At 47.2% G+C, this 25,366-nt stretch overlaps 1 protein-coding gene and 1 pseudogene across 5 annotated transcripts in view; both read right to left on the reverse strand.

The window, feature by feature from the left end:
• STK11IP (serine/threonine kinase 11 interacting protein) overlaps positions 1-25,366 on the reverse strand; it is a 771,273-nt gene that overhangs the window by 263,002 nt on the left and 482,905 nt on the right. The window lies entirely within an intron of this gene.
• Positions 13,190-13,528, reverse strand: LOC138489253 (small nuclear ribonucleoprotein F pseudogene; annotated as a pseudogene).

Consider the following 25,366-nt stretch of genomic DNA (forward strand, 5'->3'; position numbering starts at 1 on the left):
CCCGATGGATTGGGGTTGCTGTAAACTTCAGCCCGACCGGTAAGTAGAATTGAGTCTTATGAACTGTTCTATTGACTCTTGTCTCTTCGATAATGTGTATTTCCTTCCTTAGGTGTTGGAGGGGGAAATCGGAGATGGAGGCATGCTGCTGAGATGAGCCAAGCACTAACTGTGAGCGATGCTGCCCGCTCTCCCTTGTAATAACCAACGTTCGTCTTTGTGTCCCTTTCAGGTGCCGCAATATCCCAGCGTGGCTGCCAGCTGAGAGGATGAGGTGCGGTGAGTAAGCGCGATGTTGCGGCACCTCCTAATGCTTTCCGTGCTAACCTGGTATGTCTTTTCCCCTTGTAGGTCAATGGAAAGCTCCGGAGCTGAAGTTACCCCGAGCGGTTTAAGTTCAGGTAAGCGTTTGCTTCTTCTTACAGTTTTCAAGTAAGCTAAGATATGCAGAATGCTTACTAATGTCTTTTCTTCTGTTAGTTTGTCTTTCCTTAGGATGCGGCGTGCCGAGATGGAGATGACACCGCCGTAGGTGCCCGCAGGACTGGAGGAGCAATGGATGGAAGCTGGCTGCTCTTCGAGGTAAGTCTATTACTAATGATGTTCTTGTTCTTGCAGGTGCTCTGGATGCGGAAGAAAGGAGAAGGCCTTCAGGAGACTGATCCGAGCATGGTGAGTGTCACGCTGCAGGTGCAGAGAAACGCAAAGCGTGTTTCTCGGCCGGGGCGTGGTTTAAATAGCCTTCAGGTATCCCAGGTATCCCTGAAGGTTGAGGCAGAAGACCAAGTGAAATACAGGGTCACACAGCCGCTCTCCAAAGGACCCGATCCGGGTGTATAAGTAGTCCAAAACTTCTTTGAAAAAATATATACATACTTCGAAGTAAGCAAAAAAATTATTATCTTTTGATTGAAGAAATAACAGCAATATTAAGATTCGGTTGTTTTCAAAATGGTTTTATCCACAAAAATATCAAAAAAATAAGTCTCATAATTATGAGAGATCACTAATGCTTTCTTAGTGAGGAAGAAATCGCCACAATCGCTTTTTCAAACAGACCAACACATTGCCAATGCATTTCGGAATTCAATTTCCTTCATCAGGGCAGGTCTACAGATCATGTGTATGGGTATATAAATTCAACAATAATAAAGAAGACAGTTCATCATGGTACACAAACCATCACACAATAGTGTAAAAGAACACATGTTATAATATCAATTACATACCATTCAGTCGAAGTCGCAGAAGAGGGTGCAGTAGTAAGTAAATAGGGTAGAAAATAGAGAAAAGGAGAACAATGAGGCTCTGTACGATGTGCATGGAGAACAGTAGCATGAATGCAGAAAGCATTTTACCTGGGTATGTGAACTGGAATACATGGAGTGTGGCGTGGTGCATGTAAAACATGTGAATAACAGCAGTTGCCCGACGTGAGTCAGCGCAGAAATCCAGCCGTCAGAAGATTGGCTGCAACCAAAAAGCATAAGAGTATGAGAGCCGGTAGAGTCTGTGATTAAAAAAGGAGAGAGTTGCAACGTTAATTGCGCTTACCATATGTAACGCGGGGGACAGGAGTTCTCCTCTTGCTGTCTCGCGTTCGACTGAGGCTTTCGCATCGAAGCGTCACGTGGTAATAAATGGAAGCGTTGCCTCGGCAACGCTTCGATGCGAAAGCCTCAGTCGAACGCGAGACAGCAAGAGGAGAACTCCTGTCCCCCGCGTTACATATGGTAAGCGCAATTAACGTTGCAACTCTCCTTTTTTTAATCACTGACTCTACCGGCTCTCATACTCTTATGCTTTTTGGTTGCAGCCAATCTTCTGACGGCTGGATTTCTGCGCTGACTCACGTCAGGCAACTGCTGTTATTCACATGTTTTACATGCACCACGCCACACTCCATGTATTCCAGTTCACATACACGGGTAAAATGCTTTCTGCATTCATGCTACTGTTCTCCATGGATATCGTACAGACCCTCATTGTTCTCCTTTTCTCTATTTCCTACCCTATTTACTTACTACTGCACCCTCTTCTGCGACTTCGACTGAATGGTATGTAATTGATATTATAACATGTGTTCTTTTACACTATTGTGTGATGGTTTGTGTACCATGATGAACTGTCTTCTTTATTATTGTTGAATTTATATACCCATACACATGATCTGTAGACCTGCCCTGATGAAGGAAATTGAATTCCGAAATGCATTGGCAATGTGTTGGTCTGTTTGAAAAAGCGATTGTGGCGATTTCTTCCTCACTAAGAAAGCATTAGTGATCTCTCATAATTATATGAGACTTATTTGTTTGATATCATTTTTGTGGATAAAACCATTTTGAAAACAACCGAATCTTAATATTGCTGTTATTTCTTCAATCAAAAGATAATCATTTTTTTGCTTACTTCGAAGTATATATATATTTTTTCAAAGAAGTTTAGAACTACTTATACACCCGGATCGGGTCCTTTGGAGAGCGGCTGTGTGACCCTGTATTTCACTTGGTCTTCTGCCTCACATGTATTTTGAGTTTGGGTGTCTCCAAATTCGTCTCAGCCAGCTCCCTTCTGAATATTTAGATACAAAATATTGGAACAAACGTATTGTTTTGTTTAAAAAGATTTGAAACACATGGACGTTTAATTAAGTGGTGCCCACTCATCTTCCTTCCATCCCTGAAGGTTGAACCACACCCAAAATGCTAGACTGCATGCTCAGTTCAAGGAACTGGATTATGTGGGGGCATCCATCTTGTCCACAATACATTGCAAGTCCAATGCCAAGTGAATCCTAGGGCTGACTCCAAGTGGGTCTCTGGGAGGATGGAGAGGCCGTTAGGGGCCATAAAGGTGATCGTGGCCTGGCTACAGCCTGATATCTAAGAGGGCTGGGGCAGGAATCGTGACAGCACTCTCCCCCCGCCCCCCACCCCAAGGCCCCTCTCAAGGTGGCTCTCCTGTCTGGCCCTGGCTTGGTTGGATGCTTTTGATGAAACTTTCTAAGCAAGCGAGGTGCATGGATATACTTGCAAGGTTCCCATGTCCTGTCCTGCGACCATACCCTTTCCAGTCCACTAGATAGTATTGATTGGATCTGACATACTTTGAATCCAGTATGTCCTTGACCTCAAATTCTGGCTCTCCTGCGATTACTATTTGCTTCGGTGGCGCTGCTACACGGGTCCCAGGTTGAACAGGTTTTAGGAGACACACGTGGAACACACGATGAATCTGCATATTAGATGGCAAGGCTAGTTTGACAGCTACTGGATTTATCACGGAGGTGATGGTGAATGGACCCAGATATCTTGGACGGAAAGTCCAGGTTCCTTTAATGGGCAAGTGTCTAGATGCCGGCAAGATTTTGTCGCCAACTTGGTAATTGGGGGCTTTTACTCAGCGTTGGTCAGCAAATCTCTTCTGGCGGTTCTTAGCTTGGAGTAAGTGTTCAGCTGCCCTTCTAAAGGTTTCAGTAATGGTTGTGTGCAAGGTTTTAATCACTGGCATTTCCAAGGTCGTAGGGACGTCTAACTCAGAAGTGTGGGGATGCCTGCCATATATGGTATAAAAGGGTGTCTGCCCAGTGCTGGTGTGTAGGGAATTATAGGCATATTCAGCTATCCATAATAGGTCTGACCAGTTTCCTTCAGCTTGATGTAACATGCAGCGTAGATACTGCTCGAGCGTTTGATTCGTTCTCCGGGTTTAGCTGTCCGTCTGGGGATGGTGACTGGTGGACAGTCGGATGTTGATTTGTGCCATAGAGCAGTACTTCCTTCAGAAGTTTGACACGAATTGAGTACCTCGGTCTGAGACCAGTATCGAAGGAAACCCATGGAGCCGTACAATGCGTTCAAGAAATACCTTTTCCAGAGTGGAAGCGTTTGGGAGGCCTTTAAGAGGAATGAAGTGAGCCATTTTTGAAAACAGGTACAAGACCACTAGAATAGTGTTAAACCCTTGACTGGGTGGTAAATCGGTAATAAAGTCGAGGGATAACGTGTGCCAGGGTGCTGGTGGAATATCCAATGGTTATAAGAGTCCAGACGGTTTCTGCTTGGATGATTTGCTTTGTGCGCACACTCCACAAGATAGGATGAATTGGATAATGTCTTCACGCCACGTGGGCCACCAGTAACTCCAGTTCACTTTGGCTAGGGTTTTTGCAATTCCAGGATGGCCTTCGATTAAAGAATCATGATAACCAGACATGACTTGTTCTCGTAGTTCTTGGTTTGGCAAGAATAAACGGTTCCTGAAGTAGGGCAACTGGTCCTTTATCGTGTAGTGTTCCCCTTGTTTACTCCACTCTTGTAATTGCTCAGAACTCATCAAGTTTTGGATTTTTTCATGTAACTCATTCAGAGTTATAGTTGCTGTGATTCCTAGGAGTTTGTCACTCGGGATGATGGCTATCGGGTCAGGGGTCTTGTGCCCCTGTTCAACACCCATACGGGAAAGAGCATCTGCTTTCCCGTTTTTTTACTCCTGGTCGAAACGTGATCACGTAGTTATATACAGCGAAGAAAAGGGCCCAGCGCAGTTGTTGTGGAGATTGAGCCTTTGTTGTCTTTAGGTACTGGAGGTTTCGATGGACAGTTATTACAGTGATTGTGTGTCTGGCACCTAGGAGATAATGTCGCCAGGCCTTAAAGGCTGACTTGATGGCTAGGAGTTCTTTGTCCGTGATAGCGTAATTGAGCTCGGGGTATGTGAATTTCCGCAACCAGAATCCAACAGGATGCAACTGACCCGTTTCTGGGTCCTTTTGTGAGAGGACGGCTCCCACAGCCATACTTGAGGCATCCGTCTCCACCACGTACGGGAGGTCTGGGCGAGGATGGCGTAGAATTGGGGCAGAAGTGAATCTTGCCTTGAGTTCCTGGAAAGCCTTTTCTGCTTCTTCTGTCCAATGAAACTTTTTATTGCATTTTCTTAGTAATGATGTGATGGGATGCACTATTTGCGAGAACCCCAGGATGAACCGGCGGTAGAAGTTTGCGAAACCCAACATGCTCTGGACTCCCTTGAATGAATTTTGCGATGGCCAGTTTAGGATAGCATCTACCTTGTGTACATCCATTCGGATTACATTTGAGCTGAGAATGAAGACAAGGAATTCCACCTGAGAGACATGGAATGAGCACAGAGTTTGGCATAGAGCTGGTGTTGGCAGTGTTTGCCAGTACGGATCGAACATGCTTGATGTGGTCCTGCTTTGATGCAGAGTATACTAGGATATTGTCAATATATACTAGAGCACAGACAATTAATTCCCTTAAGACATCTTTCATAAAGTATTGAAATGCAGCGGGCGTGTTGCAAAGGCCAAAGGGCATTACTTGATATTCGTACAGGCCATACTTGGTACGAAAGGCGGTTTTCCATTCGTCACCCTTTTTCACTCGAATGAGGTGGTACGCTCCTCTCAGATCTAATTTTGTGTAGATTTGGGCGTCTTTGACTTGATCATGCAGTTCAGGGATTAGTGGCAGATGGTAATGTTTTTTTATGGTAATCTGGTTCAGGGCACGCTAGTCGATGCACAAGTCCCCTTCCTTCTTCGGCACAAAGAATAAGGGACTGGCTGCTGGAGACTTGGAGGGACGGATAAATCCGTTTGCCAGGTATTGGTCTAGATAGGCCTTCAGGTGCTGGTTTTCTGGTTCAGTGAGTGCGTAGATTCGTCCAAAAGGGATCTGTGCGCCGGGTATCAGGTCGATCTGGCAATCGTATGGTCTGTGCGGTGGTAGGGTGTTAGCTTGTTCCTTCAGAAATACATTTTGAAAATCCTGGTATTCACTTGGTAAGCTACCGGTTGCCACTGTTCCAAGCGTAGAAGCTCTGGTATCAATTGGTTGTTTCCCTTGGCGATAACACGTGTGCGCACAACTCTCGGAGAAGGCCAACTCTTTTGCTCGCCAATCTATTTGAGGATTATGAGCAACCAACCACGGCATTCCTAAAATCAACCGGAACTGAGGTGCCTTGATGAGGTCGAAAGCAATAGATTCTTGATGTCCATCCTGGCATAGAAGGGTTAAGACTGCAGTGCATTGGGATACTGGACCAGAAGCTAGTTCCGTGCCATCAACAGTGGTAACAGTGTATGTGGTTGACTTAGGGCATAAAGGAAGCCCCATCTTTGCTGCAAGATCTTGGTCTATGTAGTTCTCAATGGCTCCACTGTCTATGTACAGCCTTACTGCATGCATCCGAGATGGCTGTTGGGGATTGATCAAGATCACAGATAGTGCAAAATGGGAGGTCTGCAGTTCGCTCTCTTTGCTCGACAAGTGGACCCCTACACTTGCCAGGCTTGGCAGTTTTCAGACTCCTTGGTGGTATCCTCCTTGTGCGTGGCCCCTACTGTTCTCTTCGATGGCTTCACTGGGCACTCCTAAAGGAAATGGCCTGACTTTCCACAGTACAAACACAACTGCTGCTGTCTCCTTTTATCCCTTTCAGCCGTAGTCAAGGGGGATCTGACCCCTCCGATCTGCATTGGATCCCCTGAGCTTTCTGTTGTTCCGAGACATTGTCCTTTGAGCGCACATAGATAGGGCGAGGGTCCGGTCTGGTTCGATCTTCTCTTCGGTCTTAAAATCTATGATCCAATTGAACAACAAGGTTAATGAATTCTGCAGTCTTTCGGGGGTCCACTACTTGTTCAAGAACATCTTTTAGCTCTCCCCGCAGACCCTGGTGAAATAAAGTGGTTCTCTTCTCCTCAGGCCATTTAGCTTCCACCACAAGTCTATTGAACGTGGCTATGTACGTTAATAGGTCTTGGTTCCCTTGACAAAGGGACAGAAGTTTGTTGTCTAATGCCCGTCCATGAGTACGACGGGTGAAAAGTTTTTCCATCGCCTGCTGAAAACCCTTGAAGTCATGTAGCAAAGGATTATATTGATTAACAAAGGGTACAGACCAGTCTGCGGCACTACCGCTCAGATAGGATAGCACAAAAGCGACCTGTGATTGGTCGTTTGGAAAGGCCCCTGGCCTGCAAAGGAAGTGCAGACGGCATTGATTCATAACTGTTGCATACATCTTGGGTTCCCACGTGAATCGCTCGGGCAGGGCCAAGGGAACTGCCCCAGGAAGGGTTATCTGAACAGGGTTGGCTGATGGTACTGGCATTGAAGACACATTACCCGGTAATGGTGCATGCCCTGCTTGTGACTGGAGGAGTGCCGGCTTAAATCATCGGTACGTTCTTTAGCAAAAATCAACTCTCTCCTCAGGGTGTTGGTCTCCTGCCTGGCTGCATGTACTTCGGCACGTAGCTGCCCCAACACTTGGGCTAACTGGTCGGTTTCTGATGTTTCCATGACGCCCATGTGGATTATGGTGTGAGGCTTTGCATTCTGTAACGCTCACCTGGTATCCACGGGGACGCGACTCAGCCTGTTTGGATCTCCTACAACCTCGAACCCTTCCCTGGAATCTGTGCGACTGGAGACTGGGCCTTGTTTTCTTGTGTAGCACGCTCTCCATCCTGCCTTCGGTGCAGGGGTGCGTCGACTGATGCTGGCTTGATGCTGCCTAGTTGCTTCACTGGCGTGGGCCCGACGGAATGGGCTTGCTGTAAACTTCAGCCCGACCAGTAAGTAGAATGAGTCTTAAGAACTGTTCTATAGACTCTTGTCTCTTCGATAATGTGTCTTTCCTTCCTTAGGTGTTGGAGGGGGAATCTGAGATGGAGGCGTGCTGCTGAGATGAGCCGAGCACTAACGGTAAGCGAGAGCGCGATGTTGCTCGCTCTCCCTTGTAATAACCAACGTTTGTCTTTGTGTCCCTTTCAGGTTCCGCAATATCCCATCGTGGCTGCCAGCTGAGAGGATGAGGTGCAGTGAGTAAGCGCGATGTTGCGGTGCCTTCTAATGCTTTCCGTGCTAACCTGGTATGTCTTTTCCTATTGTAGGTCGATGGAAAGCTCCGGAGCTGAAGTTACCCCGAGCGGCTTAAGTTCAGGTAAGTGTTTGCCTCTTCTTACAGTTTTCAAGTAAGCAAAGATATGCAGAATGCTTACTAATGTCTTTTCTTCTGTTCGTTTGTCTTTCCTTGGGACGCGGGGTGCCGAGATGGAGATGACACCGCCGTAGCTGCCCGCAGGACTGGAGGAGCGACGGATGGAAGCTGGCTGCTCTTCAAGGTAAGTCGATTACTAATGCTGTTCTTGTTCTTGCAGGTGCGCTGGATGCGGAGGAAAGGAGAAGGCCTTCAGGAGACCGTTCCGAGCATGGCGAGTGTCACGCTGCAGGTGCAGATAAACGCAAAGCGTGTTTCTCGGCCCAAGTGTGGTTTAAATAGCCTTCAGGTATCCCAGGTATCCCTGGGTTGAACCACACCCAGAAGGCTAGAATGCATGCTCAGTTCAAGGAACTGGATTATGTGTGGGCATCCATCTTGCCCACAATACATTACAAGTCCAATGCCAAGTGAATCCTAGGGCTGTGTGTGAGCCTGGCACAACAGGCGCCAGGTCTGACTCCAAGTGGGTCTCTGGGAGGATGGAGAGGCCCTTAGGGGCCATATAGGTGATCGTGGCCTGGCTCCAGCCTGATATCTGAGAGGGCTGGGGGCAGGAATCGTGACAGCCTGAGGAGCAAGTATCTGTAGTCAAAAAAGACAAAAAAATAGAAGAATTATCCACGCGTGGAATTAGATGGCCGAAGCCAAACCCAGGATCGCTGGTGAATTCGACCCATTCCTGTCGACACGGAAAAGGGGACTGAGGTGTGGCACAGGAGGGTGGAGTCAGGACAGTGCATGCTTCCAGGGTAGCACCCCTGTGCATCTCTAAATTTAAAAGGGAAGGTTTTTCTGGTGAAAAAGGTTCCTTCTCCAGTCCCTCACAAGGGATGCCCATGCAGTATAGAGGAAAGGAGACGGGACGTAAGAGTATTTCCATGCATCTCTGAGGAAGTGGAGGTGGCCGAACTCTATAACTTCAGGAGCCAGGCTGCTAAGTTCAGAGTTTGCATGCATGGATGAAGAGTCTCCCCCTTGTCCTGTGATAGCATGTTGAATGGGCAAGGCAGTTTAATCGGAGGAGAGAGCGACATCTCCATCAGATGGGAGAACCAGGGTTGGTGGGCCCACATCGGGGCCACCAATATCATGGTGACTGGTTCCCGGTGCATCTTGTACACAATCTTGTTGAGTAGGGGAGTCTTTGGGGGTGGGGGAGAGGTTTGAGGGGGGAGAGGAGCGTAAACAAATTTCCCTGACCATGTTATCCAGAGACCGTTCCCCTTGGATCGGTTCGGAGGGTACCTGGAGGTGTAATCTGGGAATAGTGAGTTCTCCAGAGTTGCAAACAAGTTGATGTCTGGGAAGCCCCATTCTGCGAAAACATTGGACGATGTTTTCGCGTAGTCCCCATTCATATTCTAAGGGAAGTGGGAAGTCTCTGCTGAGCACGTCCACCAGAAGATCGAGTTCCCCTGGAACGCGTTGGGATAACAGGAACATCTTGTGTTTGAGAGCCCACTTCCAAATGTTCTGGGACAGTTTGGATAGCCCTGGAGAATGAGTGACCCCTTGCTTGTTCAGGGAGTACATGGCTGTGGTGCTGTCTGTGAGGATCAGGACCGTCTTCCCCTGCAATTGTGTCTGAAAGGCCTTCAGTGCTTTGAATTCCCGCTAACAGCTCCAACAGGTTTATGTGGTTGGATGCTACTGCTGGGGACCAAAGCCGTGCGTAGTCTGCTGAAGCAGGTGAGCCCCCCACCCTGTGAGATGCTTCCGTCGTGAGAGTGTCGTTCTACTGCAGGGGTGGTGAAGGTGAGAACGAGGGCTGCCGAGACAACCACTAGATCGTCCCATTGTCCGCTGGCCTGACATCACTGGCTGTTGAGCCACTCTTGGATGGGACGCATGCACAAACGTGTGTGAGAAACCAAGTAAATGCAGGACGCCATCATTTCTAACTATCGCATGGCTTTACGTACCGTCACCTGTTGACTGGCCACATATTGAGGGATCTGAAACAGCATGTTTTGTACCCTCCCCTTTGATGGGAAGATCAGCCGTCCTTCGTCCGAATTAAGGCCCCGAGGAACTGCTCGACTTTACTGGGATCTAGGCTGTACTTCTTTTCATTTATGTAGAATCCTAGACTGAATAAGAGGTCTATTGTCTTTTGGGTATTGGACAGGCATGTTCCGTAGGAATTCCCTGTTCTGAGCCAGTCGTCAAGGTAAGGGTAAACTGGAATGGACTGCCTGCGTAGGTGTGCTGCAGCTACTGCCTGTACCTTTGTAAACACCATTGGGGCCGAGGCAATGCCGAAGGGGAGGACCTTGAATTGGTAGTGCTTGTCCTCCATCATGAACCTTAGGTATTTCATGTGTGCCGGCAACACTAAAATATGAAAGTATGCATCTTTCATGTCCAATGTTGCCATGTAATCCTCCTGCGTTAGCAGAGGAATTAGCTCTTGCAGTGTCACCATCCGAAACTTTCGAGATTTGACAAATGTATACGCTGGGTGCAAGTCTAGCAAAGGGTGCACAGTGAGATCCTTCTTGGGTACAAGGAAGTACACTGATTAAATACCCTCGTTTACCTGTAGAATACGGACGCTTTCGATGGTGCCCTTTTCCTGCAAAATCTCAACCTCTGGCAGCAGATTCCTTAGGTGTTCTGGTGTTAGGCATCTTGATTTCGGTGGTCTGAATCAAGGTGGTCGGCTGAACTCGATGCAGTACCCGTGGCCGACGGTCTTGAGCACCCACTGGTCTGTTGTAATCCCCTCCCATGCGTGCAGGAATTATGTTATATGCCCCGCGACGGGGGAAGGCATGGGAGGGGAACCAGATCTGAAAGTAATTTCTGACTGGAGGCCGGAGAGCTCTGGGGGTGGAATTACGGCCCCTTCCTTTCCCACAGGGTTGTCCCCTCGGAGGATATGGGGTAGTGGAGGTAGAACCCTGTCCTGAGGATCAATTATTCCCGTAACCATATTGGTGTGAGGGGAGCGAGAGAAGGATTGCCCAAGAAAGGAGCAACGAGAACCTCCTCCTCTCTGTTGAAAGGGTCTTTGAGTAATTTGGTTCAAAGTCTTGTGTTCGTTTTTTGCTGATTCGAGCGCCTCATCAACAGCCTTGCCAAACAAGATGGAGCCCTCCACCGGCTTGTTGATTAAGGATGCCTGAGCCTCTGGCTTGAACCCAGAGTTCTTCATCCATGCATGACGTTTTAGTAGGGTACCCTGGGGTAAAGTCCTTCCTGCTGTTGCAGCAGCGTCTAATGGATTTTTGAGAATGTTGTAGTTCACGTGCTTACCCTCAGATACAATTGAAAGCAAGCGAATACGCAGCGGTTCAGAGACCTCCTTTAGGCTCCTGCAGCAGGTTCCATTGATAGTCCGAGTAGCTGGCTAACAGTGTGGTGTTATTGGCTATACGGGTGGAGTATGCTGCCACAGTGGTGATTCTCTTTCGTAGAGCTTACAATTTCTTACATTCTTAGTCAGGCGGTGCCTCGCCTGTGGACAAGGGGACACCTGCCCTCTTCCTTGTCGTTGTGACCACCAAAGAATCCGGGGTGGCATGTCCCCTAGTGTAGAGGGAGTCAGTAGGTGAGGGTGGAAAAGGTTATTCCACCCGTGGATTAACTGCCCTGGTTTGTGAGGGCGTCAGTAATGAAGGAGCAATGCGTCTTTTAATAGAATTAAATAATGGCATAGCCTGACGGGCAAGAGGCTTCTTCTTTAAAATGTCTTCACGAAAATCCGAATCTGGCACTGCTTCCTGTGTCGCAATTTGGAAGTGATCAGCTGCTTTTTTAAGATGGTGTTAAACACAATATGGTCATCAACAGGTGATGCCTGACGTAATGGTGGGGAGCGGAGGGGTTAGTCCATACAGAAGGTGTCGGGGTCCGGAGTAGGGGTGGGGGACGCCCAAGGCGGATCATCTACTGGCTGTTCGTCCCCCATCCCTGTGTGAGATCAGTAGGATCATCAGCAGGATCCTCAAAGGGATCATCATCCTGTAGGTATGGGTCAATATAAACTCCTTCACCATTAAGGTCAAAAAGCTCTTCCTCATGAAGTGGATCATAAGTACTCTGGGACTTGGCCATAGGTGTATAAGGGCACTCTTCGCAAGGCCTTTTAGGAGAACAGTTTTCTGAAAATTCTACAAACCTTTCCAGCCTGTTCATGCAACCTTCAAACTTCTCTCTGGTCCATGATGAGGAGCCAGAGGAGTCTAGAGGAGGAAAGGTCTCTTCCTGATGGTCCGTCTCCTTAGAACGTAGAGATTTCTCACCTATAGTCTTAGATAACGATAGAGGACTCTTAAAATTATCTTTCCACTCTGCCAGGGGTTTCAACGTGTCTTTCGATGCGTCCCTAGCCTTGTCCTTTTGTTTCACTGTCGAAACAATCTTAGCGATACTATCGCTGATGTTCGGCATTACAGGGAGGTGTTTGGGCTGTAGGCTGTTACTGCGTAGATTTCAACGCAACCGGGGCCTTGAGCGGTGTCCGCACTCTCTTCGGAGGTGTCTCGATGTGCGCGTGGCTTTTGGTGCTGGCGCCCCTATTATTAGACTGCCCGGACGCGCGTGGTTGCAGGGAGGGCTGCCGATCACTTGAAATATTCGACGTACATGTTGGCACCTTGGAACGCTTCGATTTACCAATCGAGGCGTAACCGGGGGTTGTGTACTTAGTGTGAATTTCGTGTGCATCTCTGTCGCCGGGATATACATTCCCCATAGCAGGACTGTCGTCGTGCCTAGCGAGGCCAGACATGGTGGAGCAGAAGCGCCTCCGATGCAAGGTCAATGGCGTCCGAAGTGGAGCCTCTTATCTCCTCATCACACTAGGCGGCCGCGGTGGCGGGGGAGGTACCCTCGTCCTGCGACACAGCGTAAGCTCCCCACCACTTTACTCGACGCTCCTTAATAGTCTTAGGACGTAGGAGCTTACAGGACACATCGTCGTGATAGAGGGGGAAGACACTTATTGCACTGTGCTTGTCTTTCCATGGGAATTTTCCCAAACAGGAAAGGCAACATCTAAATGATGTCCTGTCCATAGCTCAGGAAAGTAAAATCGACGACAGAATCAAAGGGACAAAGAAGGGGGAGAAGGGAAGACATTCTTTTTCTATTGTGTAAACCAAAAATTGTAGAACAGATCCACAAAACAACCTTGTCTGCCAAACACAAATGATACAAACTACTACGAGACATACAGGGGTTTCAGATTTTCATTCTCGCATTTCTCCATCTTCTTCCTCCTCTTCCACTCCTCGTATATAGAGCACGTTGTTGCATCGTATTAAAACTTCCCCCAGATGTCCAGACAATGCTCCATCAATGTATTCTTCCACGTTTGCCAGCTGCATCTTCATATATCCATCTACTGATACCAGATAGCCTTTTACTCCATTCCCCATTTCAGTTTCACCATTACTGGCTTGCCAGTCAGTCCATTGAGAAAAGGCTTTTGGTTCAATGGTAAACTCATGTTGTGTTTATTTTCCCTGAACGGGAAAACACAAAAAAAATTCCTCGCCAGGGCCGCTGAAACCACGCGCCTCCGCTGGAGTGTGCAGCGAAAGACATTCTTGAAAAGAATAGAAACCCCAGTCCCCACTCTCCGTACTGTATAGGTCAGCCAGAAGGCCCGGTCACGTGGTCGACAGCGCCGACCGATGCACCAGCCATCGAAGTTCTGTTCTTAGCTGTCTTCGGCTGTGGTTCAGGAATCAACCGTTGAAAAGGGGATAATATAAATGTGACTGGAGGTCGGGAAATATATCAATATTGCAATTAGGTATGAGATCCGCATAAGGCGACCAGCTAGCTGGGCGGAAAAAACAATCTGAGGGACCTCGACGCGTGAGGGATTTTGGTTACACTACACGTCACGTTAGGGATAGTGTTTACAGGCACGCCCATGTCGACGTCCCCTTTCGATCCTCGAAAGACAAGATGCAATACTCTGCGGTTACCACTAGATGTCCGACTATATGCACAGCATGCGATTCTAAGCTGATTAACAAGCATCAGAATGGGTCTTATCTTCGTATTCCTCTGAGCTGCACCTTCTATATTAACCTCCTCCTTATCAGTCAGCAGCTTCTTCCTTTTCTCCTCAAGTCAAAAGCATTGTAAACAATTGCGGCAGATCTCTAGTCACTGTAATTTCCTTAACCAGAGTTTGCAAGTGGGGCTCACGCATTCCTTTTGCTGTCCCCTTAATGGCATCAACCCCATCCCCATTGGAGTGCCTGGTGCCCGAGTCCACCCACATACTAGTGGTCCATCAGTCACATCTAGAGATAGGCTCATTGGGCCAGTATGCGTTGTTAGAAAACTTAAATATAGCTATGAGTCACCCTCATGAACCGGCCTAAAGAAGTGTGTGATATCCTTTTTCACCACCTCTGTGGAGAGAGGTTTAGTTCTACTCTTGGCTTTTTGTGGACTAGATTGAGCGACTGAGGCCTCTCAGCCCTCATTTTCAATCAAATAGGCCTCAGGGGCCCTCGGAATGGCATTCACCCACACTTCCTGCTTCCCAGCACGTCTAGTTATGTTAATCTGGCCAAAATGAGATTTCAAGTTACAAAGAAATTACTGCAAACTTTTGCTTTGGGTCATTTTTCAAATCTTTAGGTTTCTTGCATGCGAGCGACCTTAGAATTAAATCATGACACTTAGAGGTTCCTGAAACAGGTGCTTCTCGTACTACGGCAGTCGTTTCTCGGGCTGCAACTGTATATGTCACCTCAAAATTTTCAACCAATGGCAGCCCATCCATCATGTCAACCCCTTCGTGTGCTAGCAAATCATGTTCAATACCTATCACTTCACAGTCAACAACCCTGATCCAACTTTTCAAAGATGCTGACGTCTTTGGGAGTGCGCTTCAATCCGGGGGTGATGGCCATGGTTCACCGGGGCAGGCCTACATTTTTGCAGCAGCACTTAGCATTACCATCCTGCCCAACAGCTGCAATAAAAACGTCGACATAACTCCTTTTTATGCATAGCTATTTTAAGGTTGCGTGCACCTCACGAAATTCAAAATATGTGGTATCAGATCCCCTATCCATGATATTAAGTCTTGAGAGAACTGAAAAAGAGAAAGCATCTACAATATGGTCAGAAGAATCAATGTTAGTTGAGTTATTAGAATTACCCACACCATACTCGTTTAGAACAAGGGCTCTGGAAAGGCAACCAGAAAGCAAGCTACTTCCTCCATCCCCTGAATCAAAGGTCTACATGCTTTATTCGCCCCGACTAAGTCTACAAATAGTTCCGGGGCGATTCCCTGCCAAAAGACCCAAATGTCGTGTGGAGCACCACTTTATCTTTAGCATCCCTCTGGGGTGTGGAGGCTGGCCCCAACTCAGGTGATAGCCGTACTCTTTAGCTAGCTCTTGAGAGACCACCGGTGCCAGCATTGAGACATCAGAGATCAAGTCCACATTCAAACAAACCTGTAAGTCCTCCAAGACTATGTGATCCAATGAGCATCCTGATGTCTTGGGGAATTTTATTCGTCCAGCAGGTAATGTTGAAAGATTCACGATTTTAGCATTTTGGAGGATATTGGGGGAAATGTCGAGGCGCTGCTAGGATTGAGTTCCAGATGGTCGGGGCATGGCAGGAGAGGGACTGCTTGCGAATCTTCTCCCTTCAGGCTAGCTTTGACTCCAAGCTTTTAATAGTTTTGCTATGCGAGGTGAGAAAGCTTGTAGAGGTGTGTAGTTAAGCCGCCTAGTATGTTGGAGTTCCATTTCAGACTGCTTTGTAGGTGATGCATCGAGTTTTGAATATGTTCCATGCGGGAGGGGGAGCCAGTGAAGCATGCGCAGTGTTGGAAAGATACGGTTGAATTGGCAGGCACCTGTAATGAGGCAGGCTGCAGCATGGTGGGCTGCTTTGAAGGGGGTGGAGGGGGGGGGCGGTCAGGTGCATGGCTCAAGTAAGGAGCCCCCCCCCCATCATTGTGTGAGATAACGAGGGCTTGGATCATCGTGTGGAATTGGTTAGGGGGAATAAAGGATTTGATTTTGCAGTGTGTGGATCTGCAGCCATTTGGCTTGTGCCTTTTTGGCTATGTGCTTTTGTGTCAGGGTACAGCAGGACCTGACCAGGAGCACGGTAGAAGAACTCGAAGAGTAGCCGTTGAGTTGTTCTTCTCTTCCTACCAATGTATCCCTTTGTATTTCCAAAGTAACTACAAAGGAATCAATTAGATGAAAAATGGCAGAATACTGCACCAGACCTCAGAGGACACGGGACACCGTTGACTGCAGGAGGAGAAGAATCCTAATATCAGAGGCAGTTCTCCAAGGACCAAGAAGACCATATAACAGAACTCAAGAGAACAATGATAGTAGGTGTAATACATTAACATGGGCCAAGACATGAATGAAGGTTGACTTATCAAATCGGGATGATGAAACAGATACTACCGAGGAACTCTGCACAACCCAGCCTATCCCTAACACACGACAGCAGGAGGACGCCCAGGCAGAATCAGTAGTCTTTAGTCCAGTACCTGCGCCGACGAAACGAGGACGCCCATCAACCTTAGCGCCAATGGTAGCAGTCTCTAGTTTGTGCGCTTTGTTCTTTGGGTCATGCAAGTTCTCTCTAAGGCAGTGTGGTGATCACTATCCAGCTGGGACCAAGATAGGGTTTGCTGCAATGCAACGGTGTGAGGAGAAATACTGTAATCCTGTGACAGAATAAATTGCAGCTTTCCAGAGACAACAGGTAATCCCACGCATAAGGGTTGGAGCACAGTGGAAGTGCCGGTAATGTCTTATGGCATAGACGGGGTATAGATGGGTCAACGTTCCGATGTCTGTATGCAGCGGGTAACGGGGGTTCAAATCGGGAGGCAGTAGAATGGTTAAAAGGCGTTCCGGGGTCTTTAGCATACGGGCATACAAGGGTTCGTAATCAGGAGGCAAAAACAAGTCAAAGGCATGAGCCGTAGTCGAAAACCAGGGGAGTCTATAGCAAGGAAGGGAAGGGCAAGGCCAAGAAGGGCCAAAAAGCAGAAGTACGAGATAGGTACAATAATGCTAGCCACGATCCAAAAAGCAAAATCAGAAGTGGCGTGTGCGGCAACCCGGAAGCGTTATAACAGGTGGCCACGACCTCGCTTGGCTCCTCCTCTCCAAGGCAAAGCAACGTTGCGAGCGTGGAGAGGACGCCATAGCCGCCATGGCAACCTGGCAGCATGTGTTCTGGAATAACGAGAGTGAAGCCAAGGAAAAGAATGCTGCAGGACGCTCGAACAAGTGACAGTGTGAGCAGAAAAAGTTTTGTTCATAAAAGTAGTGGTTCCAGGCTTTTGAATAGAGAGAGGATGCTTCTTAGAAGTCTGCAAGGCTTGCTTTCTGGGGCTAATCCTGACATTTTGGAAGGAAAGTGTGAGACAGGAAAGGTATCAAGGGAGACACGGACTCAAAAGCAACAGCTCGAAAACGTTTGTTTAGAAGCTTTGTTGGGTTGGTGGAATGCCTAACTGTCCCAAACTCTAAAGGGATGGTTCCTTCAACTGATGCTTCTAAGAGCTGCCGATGTCTGCAAGTCCAAAACCAAAGTCCGCCTGTGTCTAAACCTATGCTTGCCCGCACTCAGACAACATGTGTTCAGGGATCTTCTTAAAGAAAAATGGTGGTTAAAAAGGAAATGTAAACCACAGCTGGTTTCAGGTAGTCTTACTCATAGGCATAGTTCTGCCAGTTCAAAATAGTTGAACTCAAAAGGGTTGCCCTTGGAATCTTCCATGTAGGGCTCCTGCTGCAAGTCAACCAAGTTCACAAGGTCTCTTGGGGTTCCCTTCCCCAAGCTTCGATCCTTCTAGTTCCAAACAAAAAGAAAGTTCCTGTTAGGCCTCTCAGGGTTCCCTTCCCCAAGTCTAGACATCTCTTCTTCAAACTCAACAATGTCTTTAGTGGGCCAGTTCTTTCCATGGGGTATTGTCAGAGACTTTTGAAAACGCTTGGCTTTGACTCTGCCCGGGCGCGACCCCTTGACTTCTGACCCCTCTTTGTACTCCGTTTCTTCCTTTTAGCACCTTTGCCTCTTGTGCTCTTTTCCACTCAGACTTTGTTTTTCTTGCACCTTCTTTCACTTTTCGTACCTTCACTGGTACACACCTGCACCCTTCTTTCTTCTTTACTGTGCCTCTTGCACACTCTTCTTGACTTTCTCGTGCCCCAGGCAACTTCTGTTCTTTGTCCGGTCGCAGCCTTGCACCTTCCTTTCTTTGCATCGTGCCTCTTGCACTTTTCCTTTTCGACCTGCAGGTCTTCCATACCCTCTTTTCCTGCTTTCGGGTCTCTCGCTCCCTTTCTTTACTTTCTCTCACTTTGTATTTCACTTTCCTAATCTGTTGGGTCACTCGCACCCTTCTTTACTGTTTTGGGTCACTCGCACCCTCTCTTTGCTTTCTTTCATTCATTTTCAAACTGTCGGGTTGCTTGCACCCACTTTCCTGCTTTGTATTGCTTGCACCCTCACTTCACTGTCTTTCGATTCACGCCCCCTGTGCATTCTGCTTTTCCTTTCTTTTCCTTTACGCTTTCAAGTCACCGTTCCAGTCATCTTCATGCGTGTGGTTTCCTCTCATTCGCATAGCGAGACTCACCCATACAGCGCGGCTCCTGCAAGCAGCTCCACGGGATACAGGGTGTGAGGTCAGGGTCTCACCACCTGCCCCTCAGACATCCCTGTGACGACGCACGTCCCAGGGGAATGAGCACTGGCCTGGACATGGCCAACAAGCAGCACCTCGCCTCCCTCCAGCTTCACAGAGCCACGGCTCCTTCGCCACGCTGCAACGCTCTGGTATACCAGGCCAGCATCTCAGCGTCCCGTTCTCCTCCGGTCTTCCCAGGCTTCTCCTGCTGCTGCCTTCACGTTCCGACCAGCAATCACAGCTTGCTCGTACTTCTTGGCAGAATCGCACCTTTTATACTTGAAGAAATTGTCAAGTGGAGTCAGGTGTAAATGGTTTGGGTTGATTGCCCAACCATGCCCGACTATCAATGGGCCAGTCTACTGATGTTACATGGTAGAACTTCCTTTGTATCCCTATGTTGTCTCTAGGGGTAATCTTCATTGCTCTTTATCACCTCTTCCTCGTCCCAGTACTTATTGGAAATGGGGAGAGGGAGAGAGGGTGCGTTTGGAAATACCCCATTAAGGCTGAGGGAGAGTAGGTTGGTGTATAATAGGGAAAGGGGGAAATACCATGTGTCATCTTTGGGTATTCTCCTCCCAATCCCCCTGAACCCTCCACTCAGGAGATCCTCCCTCGCTTATCCACCCCCAGGTTCGGGATCCAAAAGGGATGGCGCTTCCCTGGTCACTTGAATGGAAGATCCCGAGGCAGTAGGTAGGAGAAGACTGTCAGGTTTCTCACAAAAGGCCACTGTCAGCAATGAATCCCAGGGCTTTGGCTGAATTTGACAGCAGACAGGTATGGTCTTACAAATCTGTTTACTGGGCATAACTAACAACGGTCTCATTGTTTGTATTTCTTTGCACGCTTTTGTAAATTTGGTGCCAATCTGTCCAGTAGTTTACTTTAAAACGACAAAAGAATATGTTTAAAAAAAATTAGTGATATCTATGTCAGCTCTGCGGTCCCACTTCCCTGTTCGCTCCGCGGACAACATACCGATTGGCCAGGGGGGATGGCGTCATGACCGCAGACATGCGATGTCTTCGCCGATTGGCTGCAGTGAGCCGTGATGTGCGTCAGAATGTGTGGATGTGCCCGACATCTTGGATACGAAGACAGCGCGGTCGCCACCAGAGGCGAAATGCTGTTTCAGAAACTGTTTTGCTCTCCTACAGTGCGTGGGGAGGTTCACAGAGTAAGAGATGGGTCAAATACTGCGCTTGTTTGGGACGGCAGGCGTTAATGATGCATTCGCCATGCGAAATGCTGTTTCGGAAACTACTTTGATGTCCTACAGTGCTTGGGACGGTTCAGAGAGTAAGAGGTGGGTAAAATAATGTACGTGTTTGGGCGGCATGTGTTAATGATGTATTCTCCATGCCCCCCTTGTTCGAGATGTTTGTACGTGCAGAAAATGAGGGGTCTAACAAGGGTAGTATTTCAGTCCTTGCTGTGTACAGGCACCTTGAAACTGTTCGAAGGACACGCGTGGTGTTAGCGAACATTGAAATTGAGTACATGTCGTTATTACATTATTTTTTCCTATGGGTGTGGTATTGATTAGTATGCCGTCATGGGTGTGACATGCTGCAGTGGTTGTGGCCAGGGCCTAGAGTCTTGAGTGCATGGCCGTAGGCCATACTTCCAAAACTGTAGGCCCTGGTCACAACCACCGCAGCATGCCACACCAATGGATACACCTGTAGTATTGACTATCCATTATATGGGTGTGGGGAGTGCATACAGTCTTGGGTGCATGGCCGAAGTCCATGCACCCAAGAAGAAAGTTATAAGGACTGGAGGTATAAGCAACTGCACACCCACGCATTGTAATATCTATGAACATACAGCTAGGAGTCTAGCCTCTGGCCAGAACAAGTGAGGCATACCACACCTATCGATAGAATTGTACTACCGCACATCACCCAGGTGGTTGTGGGCAGGATGTAGAGTTTTGGGTGCATGGCTGCAGGCCGTAGGCCGTACGCCTTACTTCTAAAACTCTAGGCCCTGCCCAGATTCTCCACATCATATTATAGGAATGCATTCACCCGTACTATAGTTTAGTAGTGTGATGGTTCTGGGGAGGGTGTACAGTCTTGGGTGCATGGCCAAAGGCCATGCACCAAGAAACGACCTTATAAGCAGTGCAGTTATAAGCCAATGTACACACATACATTCAAATATATATGGACATATATATCCAAATCTCTAGGTCCTGCCCACAACCACTGCAGCATATCACACAGGCAAGTTAGTGGCTGTGTTGTTATGGTGAAGTTGCTGTTTCCATAGTAAGAGCACTTTTTGGGTGCCTTACAACTGTGCTCCCCTTGGACGAATGCTCACCAAAGTTTGCAAAAAAAAATATATCGGACACTCTACATTTCTTTGGAAAGTTTGGTGATGTTTAGTCCAGGGGGGGGGGGGGTTAATAAGGGCGGGGAGGTTCACAAAACGTCTCGTTTCCCCTTTAGACTGAATGGGGGAAAAGGTTTGTGCCCGCGAGCATGTGGCCCTTTCCATGAATGGTTGTGGAAAAGCGTCAAGTATGTCAGCTTTCTTCGGTCCCCCCGCCATCTTTTATTAATGTTTTGGTGTACACGGACATCGACAGAAACACATACAAAACAAGACAGCATTGAACTTGTCACACTTATGTAATACTACTTCAGAAGGTGACCTTTGAAGGTGGTGGGATGGAATGTGGGCGCACAAACTGAAAAAGTGGAGTTTTCTTGTCACCAAAGTCATACGTTTAAATGCAAGTTTGTGTTCACTGTACCACTACCAATTAGTGCGCATGGGTTGAAATGTTTTTGGAATAATATTGCCGTCAGACTGGCGTCCTAAGTTTTGAAAACTAAGGCCACCATCTGCACTGTTTGCTGGAAACAGCGATTCTGGAGGTGTATGAGAGGAGCGGTTCTCATAATTGGATTTCAATATGTTGTTGCAAACCAAGAATTTTTGTGCCTTCTGAGTGAAGGTCATCTGAGTTGCTTTTTTGGTTGGACGCTCAATACACCTGCGCATCCGAGTGATTGTATAAGGGGCAATTGTTTTTTGACCTTGAGCGAAACGGAAAGCTTTGAAGAAATTCAAGGAATGAAAGGGTCGAAAAAAACAGCATTTGATAAGATTAGGTTTTTAAAAGTTTGTAAGGTACATGCAATATTAGTCCACAAAGATTCTTCGATGCAAATACATTGGTGTCTGACTTGCAGAAAAAAAATAGAGGCAATAAATATTATGTAAGTTTACTTTTGCCCACTCTACAGCGAACCACGCTTTATTTTTACATTACCGAAAATGTAATTGTGCCAATATAACTGACGTATTATGTTTCTGCGTTGTTCCATTTTTCCTGTAATATTGCCAAGTGCGCAGGTTTCGCCTTTGTAGGGCATGACGACACTCATCCTTTTTTAGCATTAATATTTCTTGTTTGCTACCTTATATTTGTGCACATAGGTTTGTGCACATCACTTTGCACATTCTATTGGTCTTGTTTGAAATCACGAGACGTAATTTTTTAAAATTGTCCATTCATTTTGCTTTCATAACTGCACTATCATCTTCCTGTGTAGTTGCCATCTTTTTTAATCTTCCGGCGCATGCAGAATCTCGGCGTTTGTAGACTGTTACTATAGTTACACATGGTCATTACTAACATTTCACTAACATGTCATGTTTCACCACTTACATTTCTGTATTACTTTGCACATTTTTTTTTACTTTGATTTTTTTTGGTAGAGGTTGGTTACTGACACGTATTTTCTGTTACATTTCCCACCCAGGTACATCTTGCTGTATTGTCCGTGCCATGGTTTTCAAATGCCGAGTGAGGGCTTTTTCGGACAGCAAATACAACTGCTCGTGAGCGGGTGCCTGTCCATAACAATTATGTGGTATGATTCCCTAAGCCCGCTTTGTCCGCACGCTGAACTGGCTATTCGGAGCAACATCACATCCTTTATGGTGCTGTCGGCTCAAGATTATGGCGACTTCTTGGAAATCACTCTGGAAACAAAGCGGCTGCTTTAACCAAGAACCCATACTTTTTGTATGGCAAAAAACCAACGTGTTCTTCATCTTTAACATTTGCAATGCCGCTATTTGTTCCATTGTGATCATTGCATTGAAAATGGGATTACTCCGATGGTCTCTGACAGTTTGTTGTTAAATAAACCTACTTTATGAACTCTAAAATGTTTACGTTTTCTTTTCCAATCCAGTCTATTTCCAAATGTACGATATTAGGTTGTACGTCGCTGTATGTGTATTTACAGATTGTGCGTCAGGTCACGTACTTGTGTTTTTTGCAGCCTACCACGGAAAGGGAAGAGGGACTATGTATGAAATAACCGCCTTCCCATTCTATGGTCGCCATCTTGAAAAAGGATTTTGTTTTGTAATCCGACCGGACAAAGCCGCACTAGATTATAACAAGTAATCCTCCTTTTTAGTAGCACACGTTACTGTGATGTCATCAATGACATTTGTGATGTCATCTTTGATGTCCTTGGTGTTAGTCTTAGCAGTGCACAGTGGTGGCGTGAGTTATGGTTGCTTAGCGAATGGCAAGGGTTTTTCGTTTTTACTCTGAACTATAACGTCATCAGTGATGTAATCAATGACATTTGTGATGCCATCTTTCATGTCCTGGGTGTTAGTGCTAGCAGTGTACAGTGGTGGGGGCAGGTATGGGTGCTTAGCCTACCATAACTGGCAAATTTCAGTGGTTTTTCGGTTTTACTTTGAACCATAAGGACACGTTTATAAAGTGTTTTTAGTGAATTACACAGGTTTTTAGTAGTGCAACTTCACCATAACGTCCCCTTAAAGTTTTTTGAGTGAATATATATATTATATGATACATTACTCACCGTAATCATATTTCCGATGCTTGTATCTGCTTATATTCACATGCTGTGCATAGGCCAACATCTAGTGGAAGCTGTGGAGTATTACAGTTGCTGTTTTGGAAACTCGAAAAGGGACGTCGAATAGGGCGTGCCAGTAATACTATCCCTAGTGTGATGTCGCATATGCATATATATAGAGAGAGATAGATAGAGAGAGATAGAGAGAGATAGAGAGAGATAGAGAGAGATAGAGAGAGATAGAGAGAGAGAGATAGAGAGAGATAGAGAGAGATAGAGAGAGATAGAGAGAGATAGAGAGAGATAGAGAGAGATAGAGAGAGATAGAGAGAGATAGAGAGAGATAGAGAGAGATAGAGAGAGATAGAGAGAGAGAGAGAGAGAGAGAGAGAGAGAGAGAGAGAGAATCTTCTTCTTGTTCTTCCACTGCAAGACAATAATATAACTTGGCCCAAATAAGTTAACTCTGACTATACTTTGGCTTCAAGCGGCTGGTTTCTGTTCTGGCATCCACCCGCTCGGTCTTAGGCCGTGGCCTACTAGTATAGTAGAACAAAAATAAGTCATTCAAGTCCTTCCCTCTGAGAGAGTCACTCCTGGTCTTGAGAAATAATGTCCTTGCAATCTCACCAAGGTTCAAAAAAGAAAACGTTCACAAACCATGCAAAGATCCTCTAGTTCACCTCCAAGTTCTTTGGATCAGCCCCTTATGGACTACTCTGTTTCGCGAGCCGTATCTTTCCTTGATTGCTTTCATCACCTCTTGGGTAATTGTTTGGACCAGCCATTCATAAGCTACTCTGCTTCTCTGGCCGTATCTCTCATGACTTGCTTTCACCCAGTCGTGGGCTTTTCACAGTATCAGCCCCTTGTGGGCACCTTTGTGCCTCTCTTCCCGCATTTCTTCGCAGGCCACATACCTGTTCTCCTGTGTCGTGGAAGGAGGCTTCTTCAGTCATTGTGGAACCTCGACTGACGTCTCTGCGGTCGGGTGGAATGCATCGGTTACGCTGCCCTGTGACTGTCAGGGCTACGGCGTCAGGATTGCGGGATGCTGGTGAGCAACTGCAGCAGTGGCTTGCTTCTCCCTCAGTTCAGCGGCTCAGCACTTTTTGGGCTCTCTGCCTTCCTGGATTTAGCAGCGCTGCATAGGCTCTAGCGTTCCGCCGCACACCATGTTCCCGGCTCCTCTGGAAAGGAAGGTGTTCACTTCTGTGTGCTCCAACACAGGTTGCCATCGTCTGTCTGCATGGATCCCAAGCCTTTTCTCCTCCTCCCTAGAACCTGAGAGGAGATACGATTGACCTGTTTCTGCAGGTAAGGATGTTACTAAAACAGGGTCAGTAAGTAAGCGAGTCCTCTTTAAAGCACCCGGCACATTAGAGTATGGTTCAATCCTCATATATCCCATGAGTACCATTTAGTTGGGTAACAAACATCCGTTATCTGTCAATAGCGCCATGATGCCCCAGTGAACGTGCGCTCTACAAATACACCCGTTATGTTATGCAAGTATTTGGGGCTCTCAATGAAAGGGAAATATGACAGTCCCGTTGTGGGTATTCTTGTCCCTAGGAGGGGTTAAGGGTCAACCCCAGTGAAATCCTGCTTGCCCTGTCCCCTAGCAAGTATTGTGTAGCGGGCTCACCTCCCTAGACCCAATGGGGGTGTCCCCCCCCCACCTCCCAGGAAGAAGGGATGAATTCCCAGGCTTCATCACACTCGCGATGAGGGTAGTTGTACTTGCTATTCTGTCGCTACATGCAGCTGAAGTTGCCATCTTTCTCCT

Source organism: Ambystoma mexicanum, chromosome 9 (assembly GCF_040938575.1).
Source record: "Ambystoma mexicanum isolate Mex_15411 chromosome 9, UKY_AmexF1_1, whole genome shotgun sequence".
In the NCBI taxonomy this organism is placed as follows: domain Eukaryota; kingdom Metazoa; phylum Chordata; class Amphibia; order Caudata; family Ambystomatidae; genus Ambystoma; species Ambystoma mexicanum.